Source organism: Macrotis lagotis, chromosome 2 (genome assembly GCF_037893015.1).
Source record: "Macrotis lagotis isolate mMagLag1 chromosome 2, bilby.v1.9.chrom.fasta, whole genome shotgun sequence".
Classification (NCBI taxonomy): Eukaryota; Metazoa; Chordata; class Mammalia; order Peramelemorphia; family Peramelidae; genus Macrotis; species Macrotis lagotis.
This window is the reverse complement of record NC_133659.1, coordinates 300,932,658-300,956,036: the sequence shown is the minus strand read 5'-3', so window position 1 is coordinate 300,956,036 and position 23,379 is coordinate 300,932,658.

The following is a 23,379-nucleotide window of genomic DNA, read 5'->3' as shown; positions in this document are numbered from 1 at the left end:
AGCACCAAGCACAACTTGGAAGATCAACAGGAAGACCTCTGCCAGAGCGAGCACATAGCCTCTGCCCTCTGCACAGTAGCAGCAGCTGCAGCTGTGCCCAGATCCAAGAAATGGAAGTAGGCCTGTGGAGGTGCCCAGCAGGAGCTTCCAGGCAGCTGCACCCTGAGTGCTCAGCCCATGGAAGGTAAGGGAGTGGAGGGAGAATTCTGAGGTCTGTCCTCTGTCCTTGCAACAGGACTCTGGGGCTCTGACCACAATAAGACCATGGTTGCAGTCTTGGCCCCCCATAGAGCAGGGACACCCCCCCCACAGCCCAATGGCAGAGGGGTGAGCTTGTCATCATTCCTAGACCAGGAGAGCAGTCAGAGCTTCATGCATGCAGGTCCTTGTGGGGATGTCCCTACAATATTCAGGAAGCACCCCAAAACTATGCAAAGGCTGGGGAAATGAGTAAACAGAAAAAAAAGGTACCTGATCATAGACAATTACTTTGGTCCCATGGAGATCTAAAATACTCAATCTGAAGATGAGAAAGTCTAAGCTTCTGCATCTAAAGATTCTAAGAAATATAGAAGTTGGGCTCAGGTGATGACAGAGCTCAAAAAAGATTTTGAAAATCAAGTAAGGGAGATAGAAGAAAAATTGGGAAAAGAAATGAAAGAGAGAGGAAAAGCATGAAAATGAAGTCCACAACTTAGTCAAGGAGAGTCAAAAAATGCTGAAGAAAATAATACGTTAAAACCAGTTTAGGTCAGATGGATAAAACAGTTCAAAAAATTATTGAGGAGAATAATGATTTAAAAAGCAGAATTGAACAGATGGAAAAGGAGAAAAGAAAGTTCTCTGAAGAAAGCAAATCCTTTAGACTGGATCTAAAGGAATCTGATAGCTGCGAGAAATCAAGACACAGTAGTTCAATACCAAAAGAATGAAAAATTAGAAGAAAATGTGAAATATCTCACTGAAAAAACAACTGATCTGGAAAACAGATTCAGGAAAGATAATTTAAAATTATTGGGATACCTGAAAGTCATGATCAGGAAAAATAGTCTTGACCTCACTTTTAAAGAATTCCTATAGAAAAATTGCCCTGATATCCTAGAAGCAGAGGGGGGAAAATAGAAATTGAGAGAATCTACCAATTTCTCCCAGAAAGAGATCCAAAGAAACCCAACCCCCAGGAATATTATAGCCAAGTTCCAGAACTCCCAAGTAAAGAGAAAATATTACAAGCACCAGAAGGACACAATTCAAACATTGTGGAGCTACAGTCAGGATTACACAGGACTTAGCAGCAACTACATTAAGGACTTATGGGGCTTGGAATTTAATATTCCAGAAGGCAAAAGAGCTTGGAATGCAACCAAGAATGAACTACCCAGCAATACTAAATATCCTCTTCCAGGGGAAAAGATAGACTTTCAATGAAACAGGGGGGTTTCAAATGTTCCTGTTGAAATGACCAGAGTTGAACAGAAATTACTCAGGTGAAGCACAGAGAGTGGAGGACAAGGGTAAATTATGAGGGACATGATGATGAACTCTGTGTATTCCTGCATGGAAAGATGATATTGATAATACTCATATGAACCTTCTCATTTAATGGAGCAGATAGAAGGAGCTTTTATAGATGAAGCACAGGAGAGAGTTGAATTTGAAAATATAAAAATGGAGCCAATGGGTGAAAGGGAAATGTACTGGGAGTAAGAGAAAGGAGAGGTAGAAGAGGCTAAGATATTTCATATAAAAGCTATTTAATGTAGCTTTTGCAATGATATGGAAGTGGGGGAAGCAAACACACTCAATAGGGTATAGAAATCTAGAGGAAAAAGGAGAGAAGGGGGACAGGGGGAGGGGAGGGGGGATGTGGGTGATAGAGAATGGGTAGATCATAGGAGATGGTAGGCAGATATGACACATTTTCTTTTTTGCTTTTTTGCATGGTGCTAGAATTGGGTGGCCTGTTCAGGAACATAAGGATGACTGGTTGCTGGGTCTCCAATGTTGGATGTGGGCTTGGGGCCTCCTGGCCCCAGGGCTGGTGCTTTGTCTGCTTCACCACTCGGCTGCCCCACAGTACATTTTTGAAGAGGGACAAAGTGAAAAGAGAGAGAAAATATAATAGATGGCAGTGGGGAGGAATGGATGGAGGGAGTTACAATCAACAACAGCAACTGTGGAAAAATATGGAAGTAACTTCTACGATGAACTTAGTATAAAGAATATGATGCACCCAAGACAGAGCTAATGGTAACAGAACATAGACTAAAACACAATTTTTTCCCTCTTTCTTTTACTTTATATCTCATGAGGTTTTATATTTTTATTATGGGGAGGGGTTATTATGTTTGCACTTAAATGAGAATATTTTATAATGTGAAAATAAAAAATAAATAGAATCTTAAATGATGAATAAAGCTAAGAAAAGAGGAAAAAAAGAAATATAATTGATTGACTGGAAAAAATCCACTGAAGGAAACAACTCTTTTTTAAAACAGAATTGACCAAATGAAAAAAAAAAACGAGATACAAAAGCTAACTGAAGAAAATAATTCTTTAAAAATTAGAATTGGGTAATGGAAATTAATGACCCCATTCAACATCAAGAATTAGTTAAACAAAACAAAATAAAAAGAAAGAAATAGAAGAATATGTGAAATACTTCCTTGAAAAAAAATCAATTGATCTGGAAAACTGATCCAAGAGATATTATTTAAGAGTAATTGGACTATTCGAAAATCATGGTAAAAAAAGAACTTGAATGACATCTTTAAAGAAATCACCAAAGAAAACTGCCCTGATATCCTACAACCAATGGTAGTCACTAAAAGTATTCATTGATTACCTCCTGGAAAAACTTCCAAAAGGAAAATTCCAAGGAATATTATAGTGAAATTTCAGAATTATCAGATTAATTAATTAATTAATGAAGGAAGCCAGAGAGAGACAATTCAAATACTAAGGAGCCACAGTCAGGATTAGGCAAAATTTGGCACCTTCAACATCTAAAGGCCTAGATTGGAGGATCTGGAATAAGGTCTTTTATTCTGGAGAACAAAGGATGTCAGATTACAACTAATAATCAACCCAGTTAAACGGAGCATACTTTTTCAGGGGAAAAGATGGATATTCAGCAAAATGCAGGACTTTCAAACTTTCCTGATGAAAAAAAATCAGAACTGAAGAGAGAATCCAGTATTCAAATCCAAGACTCAAATGATGCAAGCAAAGACAAACAGAAAAAAAATGTTATACAGTTACACTAAACCTTTTACATCCCTACCCAGGAAGATGATTCTTGTAACTCTAGAGAAGCATTTATCTATTCAAAGGAAGACACAGGCATAAATTGATTTTGGTTTGATGATATAAAAAACTAATTAAGGCATTGAAAAAAAGAATTGTATTTTAAATCACATTGAAGAAACTGAGATAAAGAAAATTTTTTTTGTTTATTTCCCCCCCTAATTTTTTGGCAACTTCTCCATCCTAGACAAAGCTTTAGGTTGCTAAGTACCTGCCCTGATTCCAGATTTACTTTTGTGAATCACTTAATCTTCTTGGAGTTCAATTATTTCATCTGTAAAGTAAGGCCTATATTTTCTTTACCAGAAGGGAAATAGTTAAAGTAGAGGTTCAAAACATCTTTTATAGAAGAGAAAAAGAAGAGAGGGGGTTTGCTTGAATCTTACTGTCATCAAATTTGGCACAAAGAAGTAATAACATATTAACTCAATTTAGTTTAGCAATTTATCTTATTCTTCAGGGAATTAAGAGGAAAAAGAGGAAAGAAAGAAAATGAGAGGCTAATAGAAAGGAGGGCAGAAGGGAGGGTAGAAGAGGAGAAAGGGGAAAGAAAGGGAGGGAAGGGCTAATAGAAGGCATGGCGGAATGAGGCAGATTGTGGTCAGAAGCAAAATACTGGGGAGGAGGAATATAGGGAAAGGACAGGAAAAACGTACAAACTGGAGGAAAATAGAATGGATGGTAATACAGAGTTGGTAATCACATGTAAATGTAAATGGATTGAAATTTACCTTTAAATGGAAATCAATAGGAGATTAAAAACCAGAAATCTATATTTGAAGCAAGTAATATAATATTTAAATTCTTAGAGGATAAGTTAAATGAGTTAAAGGAAGACATAGACGATGAAACTAATATAGTGAGTATAATATTTTCATAGAATTGGAGAAATCTGATCACAAAATAAGAAAGAAATTGAGGAAGTGAATAGAATTTTAGAAAAGTTAGATACAATAGATTTCTGGAGAAAACTGAATAGGGATAGAAAAGAATAGATCTTTTTCTCAGTGGTATATGTCACACAAAACCTGATGATGTATTAAGGTATAAACACTATACAATCAAATCAAAGGCAGAAATATTTAATGCATCCTATTCAGACCAAGATGAAATAAAAAGTACATGAAAAAGAGGGACCATGGAGTTATTGGATAAAAGTTCATTGGAAACTGAATAATGTAATTTTAAAGAAAGAATTGGGTCAAACAGCAAATCATAGAAATAATCAATAATTTCATCAAAGACAATGAAAATAATGAGACAACATCCCAAAACTTGTGGAAGGTAGCTAATGCAGTTATTAGGGGAAATTTCATATCTCTAAATGCATACATGAATAAAATAGAGAAAGCAGAGTTCAATGAATTGGGCAGGCAGCTAAAAAGCTAAAAAATGAACAAATTAAGAATCCTCAATTAAATATCAATCTAGAAATCCTAAATATCCAAGGCAAAAATAAAACAAAAAAAGCTATTGAACTAATAAATAAAATTAAGAGTTGTTATAAAAACAATAAAATTAATTTTTGGTTAATTTAATTTAAAAAAAGAAAGAAGAAAAAAAGTAACCAATATCAGAAGGATAGTTTAGGGAGAGTTTATCACCAAATAATGAGGAAAGTAAAATAATAATTCAGAGGTATTTTTCCCAACTGTAAGTCAATTAATCTGACAATCTAAGTGAAATGGATGAATATTTAAGAAAAATGCAGTTTGCTCAAATTGACAGAAAAAGAAATGTTATTGAAATAATCCCATTTCTGAAAATAAATTCAACGAGCCATCTATGAACTCCCTAAGGAAAAAAAAAATCACCTGGACCAGATGTATTTACAAGTGAATTCCAATAAACTTTTAAGAGCAATTAATTCTAATTTTGTACAAACTCTTTGAAAAAATGGGTGAAGAAGGAATCCTGCTAAATTCCTTTTATGACACCAATATGGTTCATATACCTAAACCAGCAAGAGACAAAACAGAGAAAGAAAATTATAGACTAATTTTCTTAATTAATATTGATGAAAAATATTAAATAAAATATTAGTAACAAGATTACAGCAATGTATCTCTAGGATCATCCACTATGACCAGTGGAATTTATAAAAGGAATGGATGCTTGATTCAGTATTAGGAAAGCTACCAGCATAATTGGCCATATCAATAACAAAGCTAAGAGAAATCATATGATTATCTCAAGAGAGGCTGAAAACGTTTTTAACAAAATTCAGTACCCATTCTTGTTAAAAATTCTAGAGTGCATAGGAATAAATGGAATTTACTTAAAATGATAAATTATCTATATGAAACCATCAGCAAGCATTATATGTAATGGTCATAAGTTAGAAGCAATCCAAATAAGATCAGGGTTGAAAAGAGGATGCCATTATCACCCCCAATTATTAAATATGACACCCTAGAAGTGTCAATTTAATTAATAAGAGGTTAAAAATAAATTGATAGAATTAGAATAGGCAAAGAGTAAACAAAACTCTCATTCTTTGCAGATAATATGATGATATACTTAAAGAATCCCAGAAAATCAACTAATTATCCAAAGAATAATTAACAATTTTAGCAAAGTTGAAAGATATTAAATAAACTCACATAAACAGCAGCATTTATTTATATTACCAACAAAGTTATGCAGCAAAAGATAGAAAGGGAAATTCCATTTAAAGTAATTGTAGGGGGTGGAGACAAGATGGTGGCAGTAAGACAGCATCTCTGGAGCACTCCGATCCTCCAAAACCCCCAAAAAACAAAGGATGGCTCTAGAAAAAATTTAGTGGGCAGAACACACAGAAAGATTGAGTGATACATTTTCCCAGTCCAAGATAACTTAGAAGTTTGGTGGGAAAGGTATGCTTCACTAGGACCAGGGATTGGAAAAAAAGCTGTGGCACAGCCCAGTCCAGAGATCACCAGCAACAGCTTGAAGGGGTGGTGAGAGAACCCTGCTGCACATGGGTGAGTGTGGCATGAGGAGCATGGCCACAGAACCTGCATCAAGAATCAGGGGAATGTAGCCTGCACCCCCAGAGATGGTAAAGGAAGTCTACAGAGATTTCTCTGTTCTCCCTGGGGTAGGACTCTGCTGTTTGCCAACACTCACATATTGCAGTTTGGGCTTCCATACTAAGAAAGCTGGATCCCTCCTTATAGCCTCAGGGTAGAGGGATGTACTGGTCCATCTACATATCAAAGCACAGACTGGAGAGCCAGACCTTGGAGGAATAAAGGACCCAGTGGGGTGTCCCCCACCAAAAAAAAAAAAAAACAAACCAATCCCAAAGCCTTGGAAGTGCTGTAAATTAGTCTTGGGGTGAGGATTTGAGTAAACAACAGAAAAAGGAGGATCTAATCATAAAGAATTATTTAGTCCTATGGAAGATCAAGACACATACTCAGATGATGACAAAATCAAAGCTTCTGTATCCAAAACCTCCAAGAGAAATAGAAAATGGGCTCAGACTATGGATGAGCTCAAAAAAGACTTTGAAAGGCAATTAAGGGAGGTGGAGGAAAAATTGGGAGGAGAAATGAGAGCAATGCAGAAAAATCATGAAAGCCAAATCAACAGCTTGGTGAAAGATATACAAAAAATAATGAAGAAAATAATATATTAAAAAAACAGTTTAATGGAAAAAGCAAAACAAAAGGCAAATGAGGAGAATACCTTAAAAAGCAGAATTGACCAGCTGGAAAAGGAGATAAAAAAGCTCTCTGAAGAAAATAACTCCTTCAAATGCAAAATGAAACTAAGGGAAGCTGATGACTTTGCAAGAAATCAGAAGGAAATAAAATTCTTCCAAAAAAAGCCAAAAATTAAAAGGAAATGTCAAATATCTCATTGGGAAAAACAGCTGACCTTGAAAACAGATCCAGAAGAAATAATTTAAAAATTATTGTACTATCTGAAAACCATGACCAAGAGAAGAGACTAGATTTCATTTTTCAAGAAATAATACAGCAAAATTTCCCTGAGATCCTAGAAGCTGAGGGTAAAATAGAAATTGAGAGAATTCACCCGTCATGCCCTGAAAGGGATCTAAAAAGAAGAACTTCCAGGAATATTATAGCCAAATTCCCAAACTCCCAAATCAAAGAGAAAATTCTAAAAGCTGCCAGAAACAGACAATTCAACTACCGAGGCTCCATAGTCAGGATTACACAGGATCTGGCAGCAGCTGCATTAAGAGCTCATAAGGATTGGAAAATGATATTCCAGAAGGCAAAATACCTTGGTTTACAACGAAGAATCAACTACCCAGAAAAACTGAACATCTTCTTTCAGGGGAAAAGATGGACTTTCAATGAAACAGGGGACTTTTAAACTTTCCTATTGAAACAACCAGAGCTGAACAGAAAGTTTGATCTCCTAGTACAGAACACTGGTGAACCACACAGGGAGTGGAAGAGAGGGACTAACTATGAGGAACTTGATGATGTTGAAATGTTTGTATTTCTGCATGGGAAGAAGATATTGATAACTCATGTGAACTTTTTTCATTTATAAGAGCTGTTAGAAGGAGCATATATATATATAGACAGGACATAGGAAGGAGCGGAATATAATGGTATGGTGTCAACGGGCGATGGGGGAAAGTACCTGGGAGGAAGGAAAAGGAGATGAAGAAGAAGCTGAGAGATTTCACATAAGAATCAAGAAAAAGCTTTTTCAATTGGGGGAAGGCAAGGGGGAATGAGTGAGCCTTCATTCTCATCAGAAATGGCTCAGGGAGGAAATGACATGCATACTTAATAGGGTGAGGAAATCTATCTTACCCTGGAGAAGGATGAGAGGAAAGGGATGGGATGAAGGGGACCGGGTGAGGGAAGGGGAGAATAGGTGATAGAAGAGAGGGAAGATTGTGGGAGAGGGTACTCAGATGAAAGACTTTTGGACAGGGCCAGAATGAAAGGAGAGAGAGAATAGAATAAATGAGAGTTCGGAGAAAAAGAGTGGAGGGACAGCTAGTAATAGCAACTGTGGGAAAAATATTGAAGGAACTTCTCTGGTGAACTTATGATAAAGAAAGCAACTCACCCCAGAGACAGAGCCATTGAAATCTGAACAGAGACTGAAGTACATTTTTTTTTTCTGTCTCTATTCTTGAGTTTTCCCATCTTCATGGGGGGTGGGGTTATGTTTACTCTTATGTTTACTTTTATAACACTCAATTTACATCAGTGTATGGCATGAAAACAAAGTAGAGACCTTCAGATAGCCTTCTGTGTGGGGAAAGGGAAGAGGGGAAAAATTGTAGAATTTAGAGTCTTGCAAAAAATGATGGGTACATATTGCTATTGTATATAATTGGAAAACAAATAAAATGCTAAAATGTTCAAAAAAAGAAAAATAAGTAATGTAATTGTAGACAACATGAAATACTTAGGAGTCTGCCTGTCAAGACAAAGCTAGGAACTATATGAACACAATTACAAAACAGTTTTCACAAAATGAAGTCATAGTTAAACAATTGGAGCTAATGTAATAAATAAACAATTTAATATACTAAAATAACTAAATAAAAGAAATAAAAATAACAATTTCATCTAAATAATCTACTGATTCAAAGCTATATCAATCAAACTACCAAAAACTATTTTATAGAGCTAGAAAGAAATAGAAATGAAATTCATCTGGTGCAACAAAAAATCTAGAAAAGCAAATTAATGAAAAAATGCAAAAGAAAATGGCCTTCTAAAACTGTATATATATGATTTAGACATAGCAATTACAAAAGCCAATTGGGAGAACATGGAATAGTTTATCTGTCAGATCCATGGAAAGAGTGTCAGTTTATGATCAAACAAGAGAAAGAGAGTATTATAAAATGCAAAATAGATAATTTGAATACATTTTATTAAATTCCAATTCTACATACCAAAACCAATGCAATAGAAGGAATGCAGAAATCTGGGAAGCAATTTTTACATCCAGCATTACAGATAAAGGATTCATTTCTTAATTATATAGAGAACTGAGTCAAATTTATAAGAATATGTCATTCCCCAATTGATAAATGCTCAAAGAATATGAACAGGAAGTCATCACATGAAGATAACAGAGATATCTATAGTCATATGGAAAGAAATTCTATATCATTATTGGAGAAATGCAAATTAAAATCATTCTGAGGTACCACCCTACACCTATCAGATTGGATAACATGATAGAAAAGAAAAATGTGAAGTGTGGAGGGGTTATGGGAAAATTGGAGTGCTAATGCATTGTTGCTGGAGTTGTGAATTGATTCAATCGTTCTGGAGATTGATTTGGAACTATGTCAAAAGGACTATAAAACTGTGCATACCCTTTTATCCAACAGTACCACTACCAAATCTCTATTCCAAATAGATCATAAGAAAGGGAAAAGAACCTACATTTTAAAAAATATTTATAGCAGCTCTTTTTGTAGTGGTAAAGAATTGCATATTGAGATGTCCATCAATTGGGACTATCTCAACAAATTTTGGTATATGAATTGATGGAATATTATTTTTTTCTGTAAGAAATCATGAATGGGCAGATTTGGGAAAAAACTAAAGACTTACATGAACTGATGCTGAATGAAGTGAGCAGAGAACCAGGAGAACATTGTACACAGTAACAGCATCATTGTTTTGTGATCCACTGTGATAGACTTAGCTCTTCTTAGCAATGTGGTGTTCAAGGGCAATTCTAAAAGATATGTAATGGAGAATATCATCCACTTTTAAAGTGATAATTGTAGAGCCTGAATGCAGATCAAAGTGTAATAATTTCATGTTTAAAAAATTTGGCATATATTTTTCCTTTCTTGCATTTTTTCTTTTGTTTTTATTCTTCGTTTACATGACTAATGTGGAAATATGTTTTAGTGATTGTACATGTATATCCTTTGTAAGATTACTCACTGTCCTGGAAAGGGGTGGGGAGTGAAGGGAGCAAGGGGGTGAGAAAAAGTGTGGAATTCAAAATCTTACAAAAATGTGTGTTGAAAATTATCTTTACATGTAATTGGAGAAAAAAATCAAAATAGTGAAAAAATCAATATTACCTTGAAGTTCAAGTCTGTAATTTGATAGTCTAATTTTTCTACTGAAATTGCTTTCTAAAGTCATCAGTGATCTTTTAGTCAAATGTAATGCTTTTTTCAATTTTTCTTTTTTCATCTGAATACAGTTTTTGACATTTGATCATACTTCTGGATATTTCTTCTCTGGGTTTTTTATGACATTGCTCTCTCCTTATGCAGGTGACCACATCTCGGTTTTATTTGATAAGTAGTTTTTTTTTTTTGTTTAGGTTGTGACTTTTTGACTATAGGTGTTCTCCAAGAATTTGTTCTGTGTTATTTTTTTTGTTCTCATTATATAATATTTTACTTAGTGATATCATCAGCTCTCATGGATTCTATTGTCAACACTAGGAAGATAAAAAACCAAATCTATATAGTCTTTCAAATCCTTTCTACTTATATCCAATATTTAAAACAGAATTTTAGATATCTCAAAGTGAACAGGTCCAAAAGAGACTCCTTCCCCCCAAATTCACTCCTCTTTCCAACTTCTTCATTAGTGTCAAGGATAGCAACTTCCTCTCAGTGATCCAAGCTTATATTCAATGGCATTCTTGATTCTTTCCTTGCACTAATTTGACTTATCCAAACTATTGCCAAGTTTTGCTTTTTCTCTCTTGGCAAGACATCTCATATATATTTTGTCTCCATTCATACACCCAAACGAAATTACTAAATTATAAGATCTAAATTGCCTAGAACTCAGATTACCTAACCCAAGTAGCGTATTCTTTCCTTACACATTTATTATACTTAGGATTACTTCTCTTTATTTGGTATATGCTACTTACATACATAAGTGTGTGTGTGTGTGTGTGTGTGTGTGTGCACGTGCACATGTGTGTATATGTGTGAGTGCATTTTTGTGTGTACGTATAGAGAAACAGACAACAGGAAAAAAGGGACGGAAAAGATGGAGAGAGAGAGAGAGAGAGAGAGAGAGAGAGAGAGAGAGAGATTAAGTAAAATGTTGAGTTCTAAATTCTTTCTCATCTTCCTTCCACTTCCCCAGTAAGAAGGCAATCAATTTGATAAAGATTTTGAATGTACTATCATGAAAAACACATTTCCAGATTAGTCACATGAACAAAAAATACAGACAAAAAACAAGCAAACAAGAAAAAAACTTTAAAAATCCAAGCTTCAATTTGCATCCAGGCTCCATCAATTCATTTGGTGGTGGATAGAAGTTTTTTTTTTATCACAAACCCTTTGGAATAATTTTAGATCATTATATTCTTAAGAATAGCTGTATTTCACAGTTGATCATGGACTATGTTCTACCGGTTCTGCTTACTTTGTGTCAGCTGATATACATATTTCCTGTTTTTTTTCCTGACCATCCTATTTGCTATTTCTTAAAGCATAATAGTATTTCATTAGAATTATTACCATGAGTTATTCAGTCATTTACTAATAAATGTGTAAACCCTTAGTTTCAATTCTTTGGCACCACATAAGAGTTGCTATTTATATTTTTATACAAAGAGATGCTGGTCCTTTTTAAAAAAATATCTTTGGGAAATAGTAGTAGTAGTGTTGTGGGGTCAAAGTATGGGCACAATTTTCTAGCCCTCTGAGCATAATTTCTATTTACTGTCCAGAATTTGTGAATCAGTTCATAACTCCATCAACAGTGAATATGTCCAAATTTTCCCCCATTTCTTACATATTGTTATCCCAGATCTGCCAAATTAAATAATTTGATAGGTGTAAGGTGATATCTCAGTGTTGTTTTCATTTGCATTTCTATAATTCATAGTGATTTAGAGAATTTTTATATGAATAAAGATAGATTTGATTTTTTCTTTTGAAAACTCACAAGTTATCTCTTTTGACCATTTATTAATTGAGGAAAGAATTGTATTCTTATAATTTTGGCTAATTCTCTACGTATTTGAGAAATGAGGATTTTATCAGTGAAACTTGCTGTAAAATTTATCCCCCTAGGTTTCTGCTTTCCTTTTAATCTTGGCTCCATTGGTTTTGTTTGTGCAAAACCTAATCAAATTAATCAATTTTCATTGTCACATAATGATCTCTATCTCTTGTTTGGTCATAATTTTTCCTTCCCATAGCTCTGACAGGTAAACTATTCTCCACTCCTATTATGATATCACCATTTATGCCTAAATCATATGCCCATTTTGACATCATTTTGTTATATGGTGTGATATGTTGATCTAATCTTAGTTTCTGCCAAACTGCTTGTTCAAAGACTTGAATTTTGGGGTTTATCATGCCCAGATTCCTATGGTCATTTAGTACTGTGTATCATAAACCTAATATATTCAACTGATCCACTATTCTTTTAGCTTTCACCAAATTGTTTTGATAATTTTTGCTTTTTTACAAAGTTTGAGATCTGATATTGCTAAATTATTTTTCTTCACATGCTTTTCGTCAATTCCCTTGATATTCTTGATCCTTACTCTTCACAGATGAATTTTATTATTTTTTCCAAGCCCTATAAAATAATTTTTGGTGGTGTGATTGGCGTGATATGGTAAATTAATTTAGATAAAATTGTTATTGTTCAGTTTCTTGATAGATATGATATAACAAGTGTTAAGTAAAATGTTATTATTAAAAAGATGCACCTGAGAGTATAGTTTTTAAAAGAGCAGGCTGAGAATGGCATTGGGACTCGCAACTTATGAATCCACATAGAAACTTCTCAGTATGGGAAATTCTTTCATCAATGCAGACTAATTCCTTTCTAATTATACTATTGGAGAGTAGTCTGGGGGCATCAAGAAGATAAGCAATTTATTTATAGTTATATAGCTAATGTGTGCGTGGGAGAATGAATTCTGAGTCAGTGTTTTCCTGATTTCCAAGTTCAGCATATCAACGATTACATTTTGTCTTTTGAGAAAAATGTTATAACTAACACCGGAAGGAACATCAAAGGCATTTTTTTTTGAAAAAAGTTAAAATCTAGCTTTATTTATTTTTAGCAGTATGGTCCTGGACTTAACACTGTTTGACTCAATTTCTTGATTAAATGAGAAACTTGTAAAGTGCTTAGGACATAGGCTTCTAGAAGGTCCTTAATATATGCTTAATATTTTTCCTTCATATATATATGTATATATATATATATATATATATATGAGAATTAGCATATTGTTTGTTAACTGGATGGAAATGAAAATAGACTGAATAGACTTCATAAACCCTTGAACTTAGATGTGGCAAAAGATTGCATCATTTTTTTCACTAACCTTTAACCAACATCATACATTTATTTTATAATGCATTTAAACTCATTCACACACATAGAGGTACATTATTCTGAAAAATGATCCATAAAGTTTACTAGATTCCCAGAGGAATATACAGCACAAATAAAGCTAAAAACTTCTGAATTAACAGAGTGTGTGATTCTACTGCTTATATAAAATAGGCTAAACATTACCTTCTTGATTGTAGCTGGCAGGAACATCAAAGAACAAAAAAAAGTTGTCACTCTTTAAGATCCTCTAGTCCACACCCTTCAATTTGCATTTGAGGAAATTGAGGACAAAAAGCTTAAGAAGCACAGGTAATATGTGGAGATGGGATTTGAATTTATCCCCCATCTCCTCAAAATTCCAATCTCTTTCCATCATACTTTGCTATTAACGATATTCACTGTCTTTGATTTAGTCTCTTTGGCGAGATCATACCAGAAGTCATTTCAAAAGCTGAAATTGCTGTTCTATTTAATCAAAATTGGGGGAAATGCCTACTATAAAAAGATAAGCATAAATAGGAAATTGACATTTTTATGGAATGTAAGGATCCATCTATAGTGCCTCTCATTTATACAAGGATGAAAAAAAATCAAATCAAAATCTTTTTTTTAATCTAGTGTGATGAAAAAAACAGCTTACACATCCCTTTTTATCATATTAGAAATGAATTTATAACATCATAGATAAAGAATTGGAAGGAATCTCAGGGGTCATCTAATTCAATCCCCTCATTTTGTAGATGAGGTTAAACATACTATCACCGAAATAGTGACAGCATTGTTATTCAACACCAACTCATCTTCAGAGCCATTGCTTTTTCCACTACTGTATTATATTTGAATATATTAATGGAAAAGGTTCTAAGATCATTAAATGGCAGAATAAAATTTTCAGAGCTAGAAGAACTGTTGGAAGCCATTTAATATTCAATCTAACCATTTTACAGATGAGGAAAGTAGAACTGAAAATGGAAATGTAGTTGCTCAGTGACACAGAAATCATCGAAGGCAGAATTTGAAAACAGGTCTTCCTGAATCCAGGCCAGGGCTCTGATTTTCTAAAATCTTAATGAGTTCAAAGCAAACTTTATTTTATAATCACCACTTTCTTCTCAATCATCCTGATCCCTCACACTTGAACAGACATGTATGCACACACAAATGCGCACAAAATATATCAATCAGAGGAAATGTAGGTTTGCACATACCTGTATCTAATACATATGTATAATGTGTGTACATATATTCACACATCTACATATCTATCCATTTATTGATCTATCTTTGCCATAATGTGATGTAGGGAAGAGGGAACTGACAGAAACATACACATATATGATATAGATATAGATATAGACATATATATATAGATATGATATAGATATAGACATAGATTTAGACATATAATTATAGAGATAGAGATATAGGCATAGACAGAGATAGATATATAGATATATACATATAGATATATATAGAGAGATATAGATATAGATATAGATACAGATACAGAGACAGATATAGATACAGATACAGATACAGATATAGATACAGATACAGATATAGACATAGAGATATAGATAGATATAGATATAGATATATAGACATAGATATAGACATATAGATATAGACAATATCTAAATATCTATATTATTTATATACTTGGAATGAGAAAAAAGATATTAACTTGGGTTCTAGTTGCCTTTCTCTCTAGCTATAAGTTCTAGACCAACTACCTATTTGTCTGTATACATGCTATATGAATATAATTAAATATTTTCATTCAATCTGTGATGCTCTTGGAGTAAGGAATTCTTGGTGAGAAAAATCCTTCTTTTGATAAAGATAAACATATGCTTTGCATGTAATAGTTTTAGAGTTGCTCCATTCCCCGAGAAGATAAGTGACTTGCCCAAAATCAATCAATCAGGGGTATAATAGGCAAATTTTGAATGCAACTATTCGTAACTTTCAGATCAAATCTCCATTTAATATACAAGTCAGTCTATTTGGGTGTTGTATAGTAGTAAAGCCATTGGCTCCAAAATAAAGGGACCTACCTTCAAATCTCTCCTCTGATACTCTCTACATCACTTTATATCTTTAACCCTAAATATTTTTCATAAATGTGAGTTTGTATTAAATTTTTTATGACCTCTCTTTAAGTTTTGATTCTATGATGTATGACTTACATTTTGTTTTTTCTGTGTCTCTGATTCTGACTCTCTCTCTCTCTCTCTCAGTTTCTCTCCTAGGTCTCTCTGTCTCTCCCCCAATCTCTAAATAATATCTATCTATCATCTATCTATCTATTATATATTATCAATCTACCCATCCCTCCATCCATCCATTCATCTTTCCATCCATCTAAGGATCTATTATATCTGTCTATCTATCTATCTATCTATCTATCTATCTATCTATCTATCTATCTATCTATCTATCTTTCTCTCTCTCTCTGTCTATGATCTATCATCAAACTTGCTATCTCATTACAGTTTATGAAATTTAGCAATTATAGTTAACATGAATTTTATTAGCAGTTAGGTGGTGTGGTGGATAGGACACTGGTATCTGGAAAAATCAGAAACCAAATGCAGTCTAAGAAACTCACTAGCTATATGACTAGTTTTGGTCTTTCACTTCATCTCTATTGTCCTCAGTTTCCATATCTGTAAAATGATCATAGCAATAGAACCTACTTTCCAGTGATGTAATGATTCTCAAATGAGGTACTGTTAGTAAATTGCTTTACATATTTAAATTGCTATATAAATGCTAGCTAAAATATTTCTAAAGCAAGATTCCACAAGGCTATTTATTCTATATCAATTATTGAGGGGGAAAAAAGCTATTAAGATTCAGGTATATTTTTTAATTTGGACCTTTATGACTATAGAGGAATTGAGTTGAGTCAAACCATTTGCCTACCTCTATTCACCAGAGTTTATTCAAAATGCAGAGCCATCTGGCTGGGACCCAGCAAAACTGAGCTCACTGCTCTGCTTATATAGTAATTAAAATGACTCAGTGAATAAAGTGAAGGAAATTTTTGTGTCCCAGAGCATTCAGCATATTTATGGTCACTTGGACTTGGGCAAAGGGTATCATAATGATAGTATTTGAAATATGATCAAGCCTGTTCTAATTCAAAACAATTCTCTGAATTGTCATTATAATTTAAACCTTTAATTCTTGTTCTTGTGATTGAATAGCAACTGAATAAATATTGATATACATGATTTTGGGTCCTGAAGGCCAGCTATATTTTAGAACATTAATTAAACATGAAAAGGATAGGATAGAGTGTAATAATATATTGAGTGAGGTATCTACAACTACAAGATAAAAAATTAAGAAGGTTAAAACAGAAGGATGGAGAATGATGTAATGTTGCCTTGCTCACAAAGACTAGTTTCCATGCCAAAAAGAGATTCCCAATTCAGTCAGCTGTATTTTCCCCTGCTTTTAATTTTACAATTCTTGTCTCAAAAAAGCCAAAAAACAAATGGAAAATGAACATTTTAAAGAACTGTACTTCAGCTATGGGAAATCTGAAGCCATTGTTGAATTTGTTGAATTACTCAATTATTCCAGAAGGTCCTAGAGGGTTTACAAGGGGGTGATGGTAATGAATGAGATGGATGTGATCTTGCAATATGAAAAGAATTTCTTGAAATGGAACATATGGTTTATAAAGGAATCTTAAGGGAAATAACTGGCATAAACTGCCCTTTCTCCTGGAAAGAATCATATTTGCATAATACATAAATGTGAACATAGGTATTTACATACACTCCATAAGCAAAGTTATTCATGGGATCCAGTTTGATCTTTTTTCTAAGCCCCATCTCCAGTCCAAGGATGGGGAAAGGAATAAGAATTATTAAGTGCCTATGATGTGACAGGTTCTCTGCTAAGTGGTCTATAAATGATGTTTCACTTGATTCTCACAACAATCTTGTGATGTCGGTGCTATTGAGGAAACTGAGGCAGTGAGAAATCAAATGACTTGACCGTGGTCACTCTGCTAGTAAGGATTTGAAGTTAGATTTGAGTTAAGGTCTATCCTGACCCCAGGAATTCTTATCTTACCATTGTAACATCGAGCTACCTCTAACACTTCAGCTAATATGCTCTGTGGCATAATTGGAAGCTAATATCATTTTTCTTACTTGAAGCTCTCTTTATAGAAGACCAGGATAACTCTTAGCATTTGGTCATATAGTAGTATTAGATTCTTTTTTAAATTCTTATTTTTTAAGTGCCATTTAAAAAAAAACATTCCATTATTTTATATCCTACATTAAAAAACTTTTTAAAATAACATCTGTAATAATTATTTTCTAGGAATCACAGAAACAGGTTCTCACAGTTGGCAAGAATTGTATGATTTCATACAACCTATCTTATATCTCACTAAGAATCTTTCTATGTTTTTGTCAGATCTCCAATGAAAGCATGCTACTATTTCCCAAGACATTCCACTCTTTTTTTTTTTACATCAAGACTAGTTCTGTCTCTTTGAAAAATTCACATATTGCCTTATTTTTCCCAGGGCAAAATAACTAGTCAAATTCTTGTTCCTAGTGATGACTCTTCAAGGATTTATTCCCTTAACCCTTTTCTCCACTGGGTTTGATATAAAGAATTCCTTCAACTGATCCTTGTCTTTAGCTTTTCATAGCTCATAGATGGGAATGTGGAAGGGACTTTGGAGACTATCATGTGCATCCCATTCATTTTTCTGATTAGACAACTGAGACTCAATGACTTAGCCAAGGTCTCATAAGTAATAATTTCTAGAAGTGGAATGTCTATACAAATCTTGTTCAAAGTCAATTAGATCATGAATTTAAGAAGCTTGAAGAAAATGTCATTGAAGATACTCTTTCCAAGCTTGTTGCAATGGAAATTTAAACAACCATTAACCACATGTCTGTAAGTTTACATGGCTTGAACAGATTTTCCAACATCTTGAAATCCTAGCAACAAACCGGGGAATGGTTAATAGAAATATCATTCTTTTTATTTCACATATTAGAAAACTATTGATTGCAAAGTCTAACAGACTTGATGGCCTTGCCAACTGGGATAACATAGTCAGTGGCGTAGTTGCAACTTGAGCCCCGGGGGTGATGGCTCCATCAGTGTTTTTCTTCTTATAATAAATTGACTGCCTCAACGGACTACGGTGATGGCGTGAGACAATGTTTTCTTTGATACTCAAATCGCAGGTGGATGATTAACAGGGAAACGGGATGTAGAAAGTGCTGATATGAATTATTCATCCCTTTAAAAGCTTTTTTGTTCAACAAGAAAACAATGAGGAAGATGAAAAGTCTTCCTTTTTCTTGATAGCTGGCTCCTTTCTAAAAAGAAAACATGAGCATGATTACTTTTAGTAACAGTGATTCCTCATTATCTGGACAACTAGAAGGCCCAGTGGATAGATAAAGAGCATCACCTGTGGTCAGAGAGATTCATCTCCTGAGTTCACATATGGCCCCAGATAGTTACTACTTGTGTGACTTTGGGCAAGTCACTTAACCCTGTTTGCCTCAGTTTCCTCAACTGTAAAATGAGCTGCAGAAGGAAATGACAAACCACTTTAGTGTCGTTGTCAAGAAAACCTTAAATGGGATCATGACAAATCGGACACAACTGAATAACAACATTTCATTGTATTCAGAATTTTCAATGCTGTATGTTTGATTAGCATATTATTATTGATAAAAATAATAATAAATGTAATGATGGTAATAAAATGAATACTTTAAAGAATAACTGTTCCTTGAAAGAGTAATTAGAGATTCTGCATGAATAGTAGCAGCAAGGATTCAAAGGAAGCAGATGGTAGTAGATCTAGGTCCTACCATTTACTACTTATGTGACTGAGCCACCGTGCTCATTTTTTACTTCACTTATATAATGGAGTTGGACTATGTGATCTCTAAAGGTCATTCCCATGTAAATTTGTGATCCAATGAAGGATTTGGGAAATCTCATTCATGCAGTCATGGGATATTGGAGTCAGAAGGTTTTTTTAAGAAAGATTTTATTTATTTTGAGTTTTACAATTTTCCCCCTATTCTTACACCCCCCACCCACCCCATAACAGAAGGCAGTCTGTTAGTCTTTACATTGTTTCCATGGTATGCATGGATCTGAGTTGAATGTGATGAGAGAGAAATCATATCCTTAAGGAAGAAAACTAAAGTATGAGATAGTAAAATTACATAATAAGATAACAGTTTTTTTTCCTAATTTGAAGGTAATAGTATTTGGTATTTATTCAAAGTCCATAATTTTTCTCTAGATACAGTGTATTCTCCATTGCAGACAGCCAAAAATTGTCCCTGGTTGTTGTTCTGATGGAATGAGTAAGTCCATCAAGGTTGAACATCACCCCCATGTTGCTGTTAGGTTGTACAGTGTCTTTCTGGTTCTTCTCATCTAGCTGAGCATCAGTTCATGCAAATCCTTCCAGGCTTCTTCCCTTAATTCCCATCCCTCCTGGGTTTTTTTTTTATTTTCATTTTTTCCTTATTTATTCATTCATTTATTTATTTTTATTGAAAATATTATTTGAGTTTTACAATTTTTCCCCCAATCTTACTTCCCTCCCCGCCACAGAAAGCAATCTATCAGTCTTTACTTTGTTTGCATGTTGTACATTGATCTGAATTGAGTGTGATGAGAGAGAAATCATATCCTTAAGGAAGAGACAAAAAGTCTAAGAGATAACAAAATCAGACAATAAGATATTGGGTTTTTTTCCCTTAAATTAAAGGGAATAGTCCTTGAACTTTGTTGAAACTCCACTGCTCTTTATATGGATACAGATAGTACTCTCCTTTGCAGACAGCCCAAAATTGTTCCCGATTGTTGCACTGATGGAATGAGCAAGTCCTTCAAGGTTGATCATCACCCCCATGTTGCTGTTAGGGTACACAGTGTTTTTCTGGTTCTGCTCATCTCACTCAGCATCAGTTCATGCAAATCCCTCCAGGCTTCCCTGAATTCCCATCCCTCCTGGTTTCTAATAGAACAATAGTGTTCCATGACATACATATACTACAGTGGGTTAAGCCATTCCCCAATTGAAGGACATGCATTTAATTTTCAATTCTTTGCCACCACAAACAGGGCTGCTATAAATATTTTTGTATAGGGACGGCTAGGTGGCCTAGTGGATAAAGCACTGGCCTTGGAGTCAGGAGTACCTGGGTTCAAATCCGGTCTAAGACACTTAATAATTACCTAGCTGTGTGGCCTTGGGCAAGCCACTTAACCCCATTTGCCTTGCAAAAACTAAAAAAAAATATTTTTGTACAAGTGATGTTTTTAACTTTTTTCATAATCTCTTTAGGGTATAGGCCTAGTAGTGTTATTGCTGGGTTAAAGGGTATGCACAAATTTGTTGCCCTTTGGGCAGGAGGAGTTCACAGCTCCACCAACAATATATCAGTGTCCCAGATTTCCTGCATCCCTTCCAACATTTATCATGACCAAAATTTTCTGGTCATATTGGCCAGTCTGAGAGGTGTGAGGTGGTATTTCAGAGATGCTTTAATTTGCATTTATCTAATAAGTAATTATTTAGAGCAATTTTTCATACGACTGGATTGCTTTGATCTCTACATCTGTAAAAGGCCTTTGCATATCCTTTAACCATTTGTCAGTTGGGGAATGGCTTGTTTTTTTGAAAATTTGACTCAGTTCTCTGTATATTTTAGAAATGAGTCTTGTTTTTGTTAGGTTTTTGCAAGGCAATGGGGTTAAGTGGCTTGCCCAAGGCCACACAGCTAGGTAATTATTGAGCGTTTGAGGCCAAATTTGAACTCAGGTACTCCTGACTCCAGGGCCAGTGCTCTATTCATTGTGCAACCTAGCCACCCCCTAAATGAGTCTTTTGAAAGAAATAATACTTGCAAAATTTTTATTCCCAATTTACTATATTTCTTTTGATCTTGCTTACAGTGGTTTTTGTCTGTGGAAAAGTTTGTAATTTAATGTAATCAAGATTATCCAGTTTGCTTTTAATGACGTTCTCCATTGCTTCCTTGGTTATAAACTGCTCCCCTTTCCATATATCTGCCATGTAAACTACTCCTTATCTTCTACTTTGCTTATAATATTGTTTTTATGTCTACATCCTGTATCCATTTGGCTCTTATCTTGTTATAGGGTGTGATTTATTCATCTAATCTCAGCTTCTTCCATGCTAACTTCCAATTTTCCCAGAAGTTTTTATCAGAGAGTTTTTATTCCAATAGCTGGACTCTTTGGGTTTATCAAGCAGCAGATTACTATAATCATTTCCTGCTATTGCACCTAGTCTATTCCACTGATCCATCACTCTGTTTCTTAGTCAATCCCAGACAGTTTTGATGACTGATGCTTTATAATATAATTTTAGTTCTGGCAAGACTAAGCAACCTTCCTTTGCATTTTTTCTCATTGAATCCCTGGAAATTCTTGACTTTTTATTTCTCCACATAAATTAACTTACAACTTTTTCTGACTCATTAAAGTAATTTTTTGGAATTTTGATTGGTAGGGCATTAAAGAGGCAGTTTAGTTTTGGTAGAATTGATATTTTTATTATATTAGCTTGACTTATCCATGAGCAGTTGATGTTTATCCAGTTATTTAAATCTGATTTTATTTGTGTGAGAAGTGTTTTGTAATTGTTGTCAAAAAGTTTTTGAGTCTGCCTTGGCAGGTAGACTCCCAGGTAATTTATATTGTCTGAGGTTATTTTGAATGGGATTTCTCTTTTCTAGCTCTTTCTGCTGTATCTTGCTAGTTATATATAGAAATGTTGAGGCTTTGTGAGGGTTTATTTTATATCTTGCTACTTTGATGAAGTTGCTAATTATTTCTAGTAGCTTTTTAGATGACTTTTTTGGGATTCTCTAGGTACACCATCATGTCACCTGCCAAGAGTGTGAATTTTGTCTCCTTCTTCTAATTCCTTCAATTTCTTTTTCTTCTCTTATTGCTGAGGCTAACATTTCTAATATGATGTTGAATAGTAGTGGTGAAAATGGGCATCCTTGTTTCACCCCTGATCTTTTTGGGAATGCCCCTAGCCCATCCCCATTGCATAAAATGCTTGTTGATGGTTACAGATAGATATTGCTTATTCTAAGGAATTATTCCTACACTCTCTAGCATTTTTATTAGGAATGGGTGCTGCATTTTATCAAAAGATTTTATAGCATCTATTGTTATGATCATATGATTTCTGATAGGTTTTTATTGATATAATTAATTATACTAATAGTTTTCCTAATATTGTACCAACCCTGCATTCCTGGTATAAATCCTACTTGATCATAATGTATTATCCCAGTGTTAACCTGTTGTAATAATTTTTCTAAGATTTTATTTAAGATTTTTGCATCTGTATTCATCAGGGAGAGGGCTATAATTTTCTTTGTCTGTTTTAACTTTTCCTGGTTTAGGTATCACCACCATATTGGTATCATAGAAAAAGTTAGGCAGAGTTCCTTCTTCATCCATCTTTCCAAAGAGTTTATATAGAATTGGAACCAATTGTTCCTTAAATGTTTGATAGAATTCATATGTGAATCCATCAGCCCTGGATATTTTTTCTCAGGGAGTTCAATAATGGCTTGTTGAATTTCTTTTTCTGATTTAGGGTTATTTAGGTTTTTAATTTTCTCTTCATTTAATCTGGGCAATATTTTTGTAAATATTCATTAATTTCACTTAGATTGTCAAATTTGTTGGCATATAGTTGGGC